The sequence below is a fragment of the Thunnus thynnus genome, chromosome 9, assembly GCF_963924715.1.
Source record: "Thunnus thynnus chromosome 9, fThuThy2.1, whole genome shotgun sequence".
NCBI lineage: Eukaryota > Metazoa > Chordata > Actinopteri > Scombriformes > Scombridae > Thunnus > Thunnus thynnus.
Genome location: NC_089525.1, coordinates 15,460,648 through 15,469,645, shown reverse-complemented (window position 1 = coordinate 15,469,645; position 8,998 = coordinate 15,460,648). Strand labels below are relative to the sequence as shown.

General features: G+C 38.7%; 2 long non-coding RNA genes across 2 annotated transcripts; one reads left to right on the top strand and one right to left on the bottom strand.

Moving 5' to 3' along the window:
- The first annotated feature begins 623 nt into the window (after window positions 1-623).
- On the top strand, window positions 624-6,864 carry LOC137189332 (uncharacterized). The gene is made up of 4 exons (XR_010929613.1): window positions 624-1,505; window positions 3,992-4,316; window positions 4,625-4,756; window positions 5,120-6,864. It is a non-coding gene; the product is annotated as an uncharacterized lncRNA (long non-coding RNA).
- On the bottom strand, window positions 6,859-7,772 carry LOC137189333 (uncharacterized). The gene is made up of 3 exons (XR_010929614.1): window positions 7,465-7,772; window positions 7,327-7,388; window positions 6,859-7,234 (listed from the first exon to the last, which is right to left on the bottom strand). It is a non-coding gene; the product is annotated as an uncharacterized lncRNA (long non-coding RNA).
- Between the last annotated feature and the right edge of the window lie 1,226 nt (window positions 7,773-8,998).

Genomic DNA, 8,998 nt, shown 5'->3' with positions numbered 1-8,998 from the left:
ATCTTTTGTATTCTCACTGAATCTGTGAGGAAGAATGAAAACATCTCACAATGCTGCTGAGTAATAATTATCACAATGACTCCAGAAATATAGTTTTACTGTATTTGCTTGTATGGGAAGAGCGAATTTTAGTTTGTGCATATAAGCAAATATTTTGTGGTCACATATCTGTGTACAGACCAATTTCCTGTCTGAGTACTGTGATCTGTTTTACACTTAAAACATAACAGGTCGAATATCATCATGACATTTTTATATTTTAATTTTAAAAATTCATTTAAAATTTAATATCATTAGCTGACCCATTGAACACTGAATGTCCCACCAACATTTTCTTAAGTTCCTCTAAAAAAAATACTGTATGACACTGTTCCAACACACACACATGCAGCTTCATGACACTTACCATGACTGAAATATTCAACACTATAAGACACCATGTTTTTATGGCAGCAGCAGAACTTAAAAATGTAATATTATTATACATGTTTTGTTTAGAATTTTATTGAAGCTATTAAGTGAAGTTTCAGGAGCAGGACCACACCTCAACTACGCTACTTCCGGCAATGGTATAAATACCACCTAACCCTCTCCTCTCCTTCCGCTCTTGTATTCAGCTCCTCTCTGGAAATGAAGAGACCAACAACATCACTCTGAAACAAGACGCCTCAGATCAACAATCATGGATGAAGGCCTGAGGGCCAAAACGTCATCATAATAAAAAAGAAATACATATGGAGCCAAAGTGTGCAACACATCTTTCCTGCTTTTGAATCTGCTTCCAGTGAGCAGCACCTCACTACAACCCTTGGTGTACGTTACTTTTCCACTATATAACCTTCAATGTTTATCTGAAATTTATGAAGCTTTTAAGTTGAACTGAATATTATTCTCCATCACTCAGATACAAAATACGTCTTGCACTTTACATATATTGCACTATGCCTTTTTCATGACTGGAGACTTTAATGATTAACCTGAATTTAAAATACAGTTTGTTGTGTTTTTATGAGCTCAACATGCTGTTGTAATAATGACCTTTCAGTGAGTTCAAATTTGACTTGTTATTATTGATTTAGAGATGAGAATTATGAGCCACAATATATCATATAAATGCTTATTTTGTCACAATGGTGAGACAGAGAGATGACACGTTTTACAGTATCACCTGGACATAATAAGATCTATTTTTGTGACTGTTGATATTGGATATATTAGAAAAGTCAGCTGTCAGTCTCAAATCCTCTTTCAGTGTGAAGGAGGGAAGGATGTTTTCTTTTCATCCACCGAGTCCATCACACATATGAAGGCTCTCTGTCATGTTGGAGGTTAACAGAAAAGTGACACTTAGAACCACTTCCTTTTTCTCTCTCTGTCTATAAAAAGATGAATAGACACAATGCTCTGCTTTGTCAAAGTTTCCACACGTTCTCCTGAGGCTGAACAGTGAGGAGACCTCGAAGCTGTGGTTGGACTGTTGGTGATGCTGCTCGGAGTCTCTCATGGTGAGCTGTTTCACTATTTGACATATTAATATTGATTTAATGTTATGTGAGTAACATGTTGTGCAACTGTGACATTTTGTCAAGTAGGATCAAGTATAGTGAGTAGTTCTTCAATGACGTGTTATGCAGCTCAAATGAACTGGAATCCACCTGTGGGGTCTTGACAGGGGCGGAGCTAGACTCTCAGCACAGGGGGGGCGAAGCATTCTCAAGGGGCCCTTCTAATAAAGTCATATTAAAATTCACAGCTGTAAAATATAGCTGACATATCCTATCCATAATCACAAATTATCATTGAGCCAAGCAAGCCTATGTCTACGAAAACATACAGTGAAGCCAAACAACAGGTCACGTTCAAATGTTTCAGTACTGAGGACAGCATGCGGAGCTCTACATACATTGATTGACAAGCAGTTCAGCACCACCGCCAATAGACAGCAACAAGCCAGATGCACTGTCTCAGTACCATGTCTTTCTTACATGGGAATAACATAAACATAAAATAGAGACGGCAGTCTACAACTTATTCAAATACAAAGTGGACAGTCTACAACACCACAGGCAGTGACACAGACAGGTGCTGAGATCGGCAAACGAGGAGTTAAACAACAGATAAATCTAATAGTCTGACTGATTTCTTCATAACTAAAATTTAAGTTAATAAAGACTAATTATGGATGTTTCACTCATCGGTTGTTGTCCCTGCTCAGACTGCTGTAGTTTAGTGTAACGTTGGTCCATTTGTGTATTATCCTCCATGGAACAAAATAATCCGAACAGTTTAACAAACTTTGTACATTTCAGAGTCCCTTTTAGAAATTTCATCCTCCTCTCCTTCAAAGTGGCAAACCTGCCAACCACTTTGTCCTTTTCACTGTTTATGTCCTGCTCAACACTGATATAGTTTGGCCTCATCCACGCACGAACACAAAATGAGCCTCAGACGGCTGAAACTTTGTGTGACGAGTTTCATTCACCATAAATATAAAAAAGCTTTAAAAAAAACAAAACAAAGTTGTTTCACAGAGCAATAGAGAATACGGAGATTAAATACCACATCAGTGTGCATGTACAGAAACAATTACAATTATTGTCCACTACAGATGAATGTATTACATTATACTAGGATGTAAGGACTTCTTCTCCTCTGATATTTAATTTTCTCTCGTCCTTTCAGTTTTTTCTCAAGTAAAAAACAAAAAACAATACACTCAGTTGTATCATGCCAACACTAACACTATGTTTTTATTATTTTATTGGGAGCCCCATAGAAATTACTGAGAGTTGAACTTCAGATGTCTTGTGCATGATTTTATACAAAGTTTCCTCCTCCAACATATAATTTGGAAAACTTCAGATGTAAAGTTCTGTAGTAAAAAACACAGCATGAGTTTGTAATGACTAGGAGAGGTTAATTTAGTAAAACTAGACTAAAGTAAATAACTAAATGTACTACAGTGAAACATTATAACTGACAGGCCCATGTAATGCTAAATGTGCTCCGAGGGAGACAGAGTGCAGCAAACTTAAAGGAGACATATGACACACATTTACAGGTTTATATTTTTAATCTGGGGCTTTACTGGAATATCTTTGCATGTTTTACAGTTAAGAAACTTCTTACTTAAGACCCCCTCCTTATGAGCCCACTCTGTTCTGATTGGCCAGCTCTTGGAAGTGGCAGACTTCCGCCATCTCAGGATGCAACGTCAACAAACCATGAAACAAACTATAGTAGTTGGATTTCACTTATTTTTCTCATTCTTTACTCCAAATACCAACTTCTCACATACATCTGTACATGTTGGAGATGAAATCTGAGCTGAAATATGAGAGTGAACAACACAAACAATACATGGAAAAACCTTAGCAACAACCTTAGCAACAAAGAGTACGGAACTAACAAAAGTTTAAGGTAGAAAAAACAGTCATGTCTAGATGGTAACTTTAGGTTAGTGAAACACTCTAGAGTAGCTTCAAAATATTCTTGTCTCGCTGTTTTATGATGTGACAACGGTAAGGTTAAGCTCTGGTTAGGTTCAGGTACAAAAACCACTTGAGTTAGGGAAAGATAATGGTTTGGGTTAAAATGATCATTTGAAACGTGGCGTTGGTTAAAATTACTACTTCCTTACAATTCTGGTGAGGGTTTCACAAATCTATGGTTGCCATCTAGACACGACCAGAAAAAACAACACGAACAAAGCGACTGCGTCGACTGAAGCCCTGGATTTTGACTTGCAGGGAGCATTTCTACATATGTTAATCTCAAGTTTTGGAACTTCGACCATATTTAACACAGACATACAATATCATAACAGTATAAAACTGACAGAAAATCACAAAAAGCATAACATGTTTAATTTTTCCATTTAAAACATGAATATTTGTACATACCTTAAACATTGTCATAGTCTTTAATTTTGTAGAAATGGAATCACCACAATTGTGAACATTTTTAAAAATGTATTTTTCTATTTTTCCAGGTATTGAAACCCACTGTGATGGCAGACAGGATGGAGAAGCAGTGTTTTGGAGCTCTGGGAGGAACTGTGGTGCTCCAGCTGATGGACAAAGCCTCAGAAATATTTAAATACCAATGGAATAAAAACAAAACTTTAAAAATACTTGATGGGAGAAAGGATAAGATTGTGTCTAATCTGATAGAGGACAGATCCATCTTTACTCCCAGTAATGGAATGTTTAGGATAAAAAACCTGAGAATGACTGATGGTGGTGAATATACCCTTCAGATCTTTGATTCAGATGGACATGAATCAGAACAGCAGACTCTACAATTGTCCATTCAAGGTAAAGAGCCTTTTTTGCCTGCAGGGTAATTTAATAATATTGATAGATATCCTACAGTATATTTTTATTTTATGTTTGCCTTGTTATTCATCAGTAACGGTATAGATTGACTGAGAATGCGTTATTATTAAAAGTCATCTGAGTGTGTTTCTCTCAGCTACTTTGTTCTCTGTCTTGCCGAGTGTCTGTCAAAGGGAGAGATGAGGTAAGTGCTGACTGCTTTTTGCCCAGTGCTGGCCTTGTGCCTGTAGGAAAAAAGGGCCCAATGTCTCTGTGGGTTGTCACTGTCTTTGTCTTTCATTTTGTAGAAATGTTATCAGTGTTTTTCGGGAGCGGCAACTGTTGCCATGATCCACCGGCTGTTGGAAGATCAAAGGAACAGAGCTTCCAGAGGGCATGGACGTTTAAGACGCCTTTTAGCCTTGATGCACCAGAGAAAGGTACTTGCATCTTTTTTCTTTTCTTTTTGTTTTTGTTGTTTTTTTTGTAGCAGTGGTATATTCATATCTAATCTTTATGTAGAATATTCTTCTTCTTTAGTAAGTTCTATAAATTATTTATTGTAGATTAACAATGGAATTGTGTAGATGTAGCCTAGTACATTCTTGATTGTAATTCCACTGTAATGTGATAAAACAGTTTGTTCTCAATTAAGACAAAGACAAGGAGAATATTGTTGAAGAATGTCAGAGCAGCAACATCATTTCAACAGGCCTATACATATGCTATCACCTAAGTGGATGAATGTTGGATGTGTTGACCGTATTCAAATAACATTTAGTCTGTTATTCTCTTTTTTCCAGACAGACAGAGAGCTGTACATGCAGTTAAATGATGCCATCCCTATAATGCTGTCGTACGGTAATCCAGACATCTGCCTCAAGAAGGACTTTCATCTAAATCGAACATCTGTGGCATACTTGATTCAATTAATTACCTCACCAAGGGACCACGGTTGGGGCCAGGAGATGTAGGTTCTTGTGTTCCTGTATAGTTTGGCCCATGGGCTATCACTCTCTGTGGTCAGCTCTGCATTTGGGATTCCCAGGACCACCGTGCACAATATGATCCACAGAGTCAGCAGGGACATAAAAGCCAAACTCTCAACTGTAATTTCACTGCCATCGCCACAGGAGCTTCACACCATTGCCCAAGGCCTCAGTGAACTTGCACGGAGTCCTGCTTTTGCCCATGCTGCTGGTGCCATAGATGGATGCCACATTCGTATTAGAGCTCCAGGGAACCTGCACCGTGCTGACAAGCTTTTTCCATCCATACAAATGCAAGCCATATGAAATGCAAGATGCAGATTCTTGGATGTGTTTGTGGGCCATCCAGGCTCTGTACATGATGCTAGGGTTCTGCGTAACAGTCCCATCTTCTGCTGGGCCTTATACCCTCCAGCTGGCTACTACCTCCTTGGGGGTGGTGCGTATTCCTGCCTAGAAAAGCCAATTGGCATCATAACACCATGCAAGCACCCTCTGCAAGGCCGGGTCCAGGAGAGGTATAACTTGCATCACTCCAGGGCTCGTTCTGTTGTTGAACGAGCTTTTGGAGTGATGAAAACACGCTGGCGAGGCACACTCTTTAAGGCCCTGGAGGTCCATCCACATTTTGCACCAGACATCATTGTTTGCTGTGCATTCCTCCACAATCTTTGCATCTACATGAACGATGTTCTGGAAGAGATGGGGGACCTCTCGCCCAAAGAAGATACCCAGAATGCTCCTCTCATTGGTGCAGGTGAACAGGAAAGGCATGGAAACCACATCAGGGACAGGATTGCTGCCTATCTGTCTGCACCTGTCCAGGTGCCACAGCACTTGCACGAGCATGATTATTTGTGAATTTTGTGCATTTTGTGCTGTGTTTTTTCTGTTTTTTGTTTCCTTTTTATTGTGTTTTTGTATTTAAGTTGCGGGCAGTTCTCATTTCACAAAAAATGACAGTCCTGATTTTGTTAATTGTCCAAATAGCCCATTAAAACTGCACAAACTGGCCTTATAAACCTGTGTGTTTACCTTCTCAGTTCCTAGTGCAAATAGTGACACATATTAGAAATTACTACAGCATTTAAGACAATAGTAATTTCACTCTGTTACAACAAATTTACCTTGTACTTCTTTTTGATGTTCTCCCATTTCTTTGAGACTTGTTTGGGTGACACAACATCCTCAAAGTCTAATTCCTTGATAATGAACCTGTTAAGCAATATGTCAGAGAGGATAGTGAAGAAACTGTTATGGTCAGAAACATCATCTTTTATACACAACACTAATAATAGGCTACATAAACTTATAACAATGTGGGCAGTGAGGTGGCATTCAATCCACAGTAGGCCTAAGCCTATAGACACAAATAAAACTGACTTCCAAGCTTCTTTGGTGGCATTTCTTTTTTTGGTGAACATGTTTTCATTTTTCACTCTGATGTGTATGAGCTGCTTTGTTTTTGCAACAGTCCCTGTAAATATACACCATTTTATAGTCAAATGAACACAACATTTTCTACTCTAGAGACAGCTATATTTGATCCTAAATACAATATAACCTTTACGTTGTTAACGTCTGTATGACAATATTAAATGTCCATCTTAGTTTGAGCAGTTTAAGATTAAATGTGTTTACAGGTTGTCGCACAGAACTTCCATTTGTATGGAGCATCTTCTATGACGAACACAATAGATGTTGCACATGCTCAGTAAGTCAGCATCGATGCAGGCTCACTGTTGGAGGAATTTATAACCCACTTCCACTCCCCGCTAGTTGGTTTGGGATGGCACTTAGTATGGAAGACCCTCCACATGAACATGCAAATGGAGTGTAAGTAGGTAGGGAGAGGGTGTGGAAGCTAGTTTGGAAAAGGCCCTTTGTGTCCTCATCTTCAAGGGCACTAGATGTGCTGGCGCCATCTCCCTGCAGATAGATGAACACTGCAGTTGTCAAAGTGAAAGGAGACAGATTTACATAAAATGCAGTGTTTTGACAAAGATAAGACATATTCACACATGGGTCAGGCCTTCAGCATCTTGAGTTGGGGGATCCAGCAGGCAAATTATGTCCCCACTCACTGAAAGATATAGGCCAACTGTTAGTTATTATCACTGAGAGACTGATACCTGTGGAGGAAAAGTAGCAGACAATACCTTGTACATGTGTCTCCCGAGCTCCTTGGGGCATGACTTCTGAGGAGTCAATTAGTGGTCGCCCCTTGTTGCAGCTCAGCAGCTCCTCTGCAGGTGTGAGGTCCTCTAGTGGAGGTCCCCCACCAGTAGCATTGGCTTCCCTCTTTTTTTTGGGTGGCTACAAAGGTACATATTCACAGCTCAACAACTATGTTAACAAATACATTTCACATTGCATTATACGCTACTTCCCACTCTGGAAAATGTTTTTGTATTGTATTTTGACTTGTTGCCCGGTTCTGTTTTGGCTATTCAGATTGTTCCTGTTGAGATGCAACAGTGAAGAATGAATATAGGTCAAGGGTTACAAGGTCAGAGAAGCTTCACACACTACACCAAACTGACCAAATAACAGTAAATACATTGTAGTTATGTCAGTTCTCCTAAGATAGCCTATACCATTGTTTTAAACATATATCTGATGTTATCTAGCCTACTGATTATATAGCCACAGTCTTAAAGTATCTGATCTGAATGTTCATTTATTAATAAATACAAATGAAACAATAAGTAGGCTTGTATAATTTATGCATTTAATCTGTCTGCAATTGTTTGCCAAGCCATCTCCCTCGCCTTGTTGATTGCAACAGTTTTGCTCTTTTCAGTGATGACATCTTTATATTCTTCATATAATTTCATCAGCAGGGTTTGTTCCGCTCTCGTTTTCCCCTATTTTTGCAACATAGTATCGTCTTTTCAACATTCAACTGTTCGGGGCTGCTTATGTACCCCGTGCACACGCACACATGATGATTGTTCAAGCGTGGCTAGAATTAGCATTGACTAGACACGGCTGAATCATGTTAGTTGAACGGGTTGAGGCTTAAGTGAAAGTTGACGTTAATTGAATCCAGGCTATATCAAGTAAGCGCAGCTTTCTTTAGCTGCGTTGATGGAACACCCCTCTGATTTGCTCCCATGTTTACACACATTACTGATGTAAACAAACCTTTCAAAGTATTAAACATTAAGAGCTTTAACTTAGTTGCTTTCTAGTGCTGTTATAAATTTAGAAACAATTAATGAGTTTAATCAGTTTTGTATTTTGAATGTGGGTGAGCTGCCCTTTTGTTGACATTTTTATCATGGATTGTACCTTTAATGCCTGCTGAGAACTGAATAAACCCTCCAGTCTCATCACTAGTATAAGTAGGTGTGAGGTTTCCCTCTGCTGGTTTACAGAGGTGTCACCATTATTTATGAATAGTTCTGTATTCATAAAACTCTGCTGAGACCAGCAAAAATAGATCAAATATTTACATGCTTCAGTTTAAGGTAAAATAATGATCAATAGAGCATACTGAGCAATACATTACTCTACATCACAGAGTTATTATACTTTACTGAACCTCTCTGATCTTCTAATATTGGGTGTAAAATACTGTATGTATGTTTATTGCTGTGAGTGCAATGTCAGAAGAGAGAGAGAGGATGATGTGACAAAGTTGAGCTTGACACCAGGAACATAACAGACAAATGTTGTGACACCACTGCT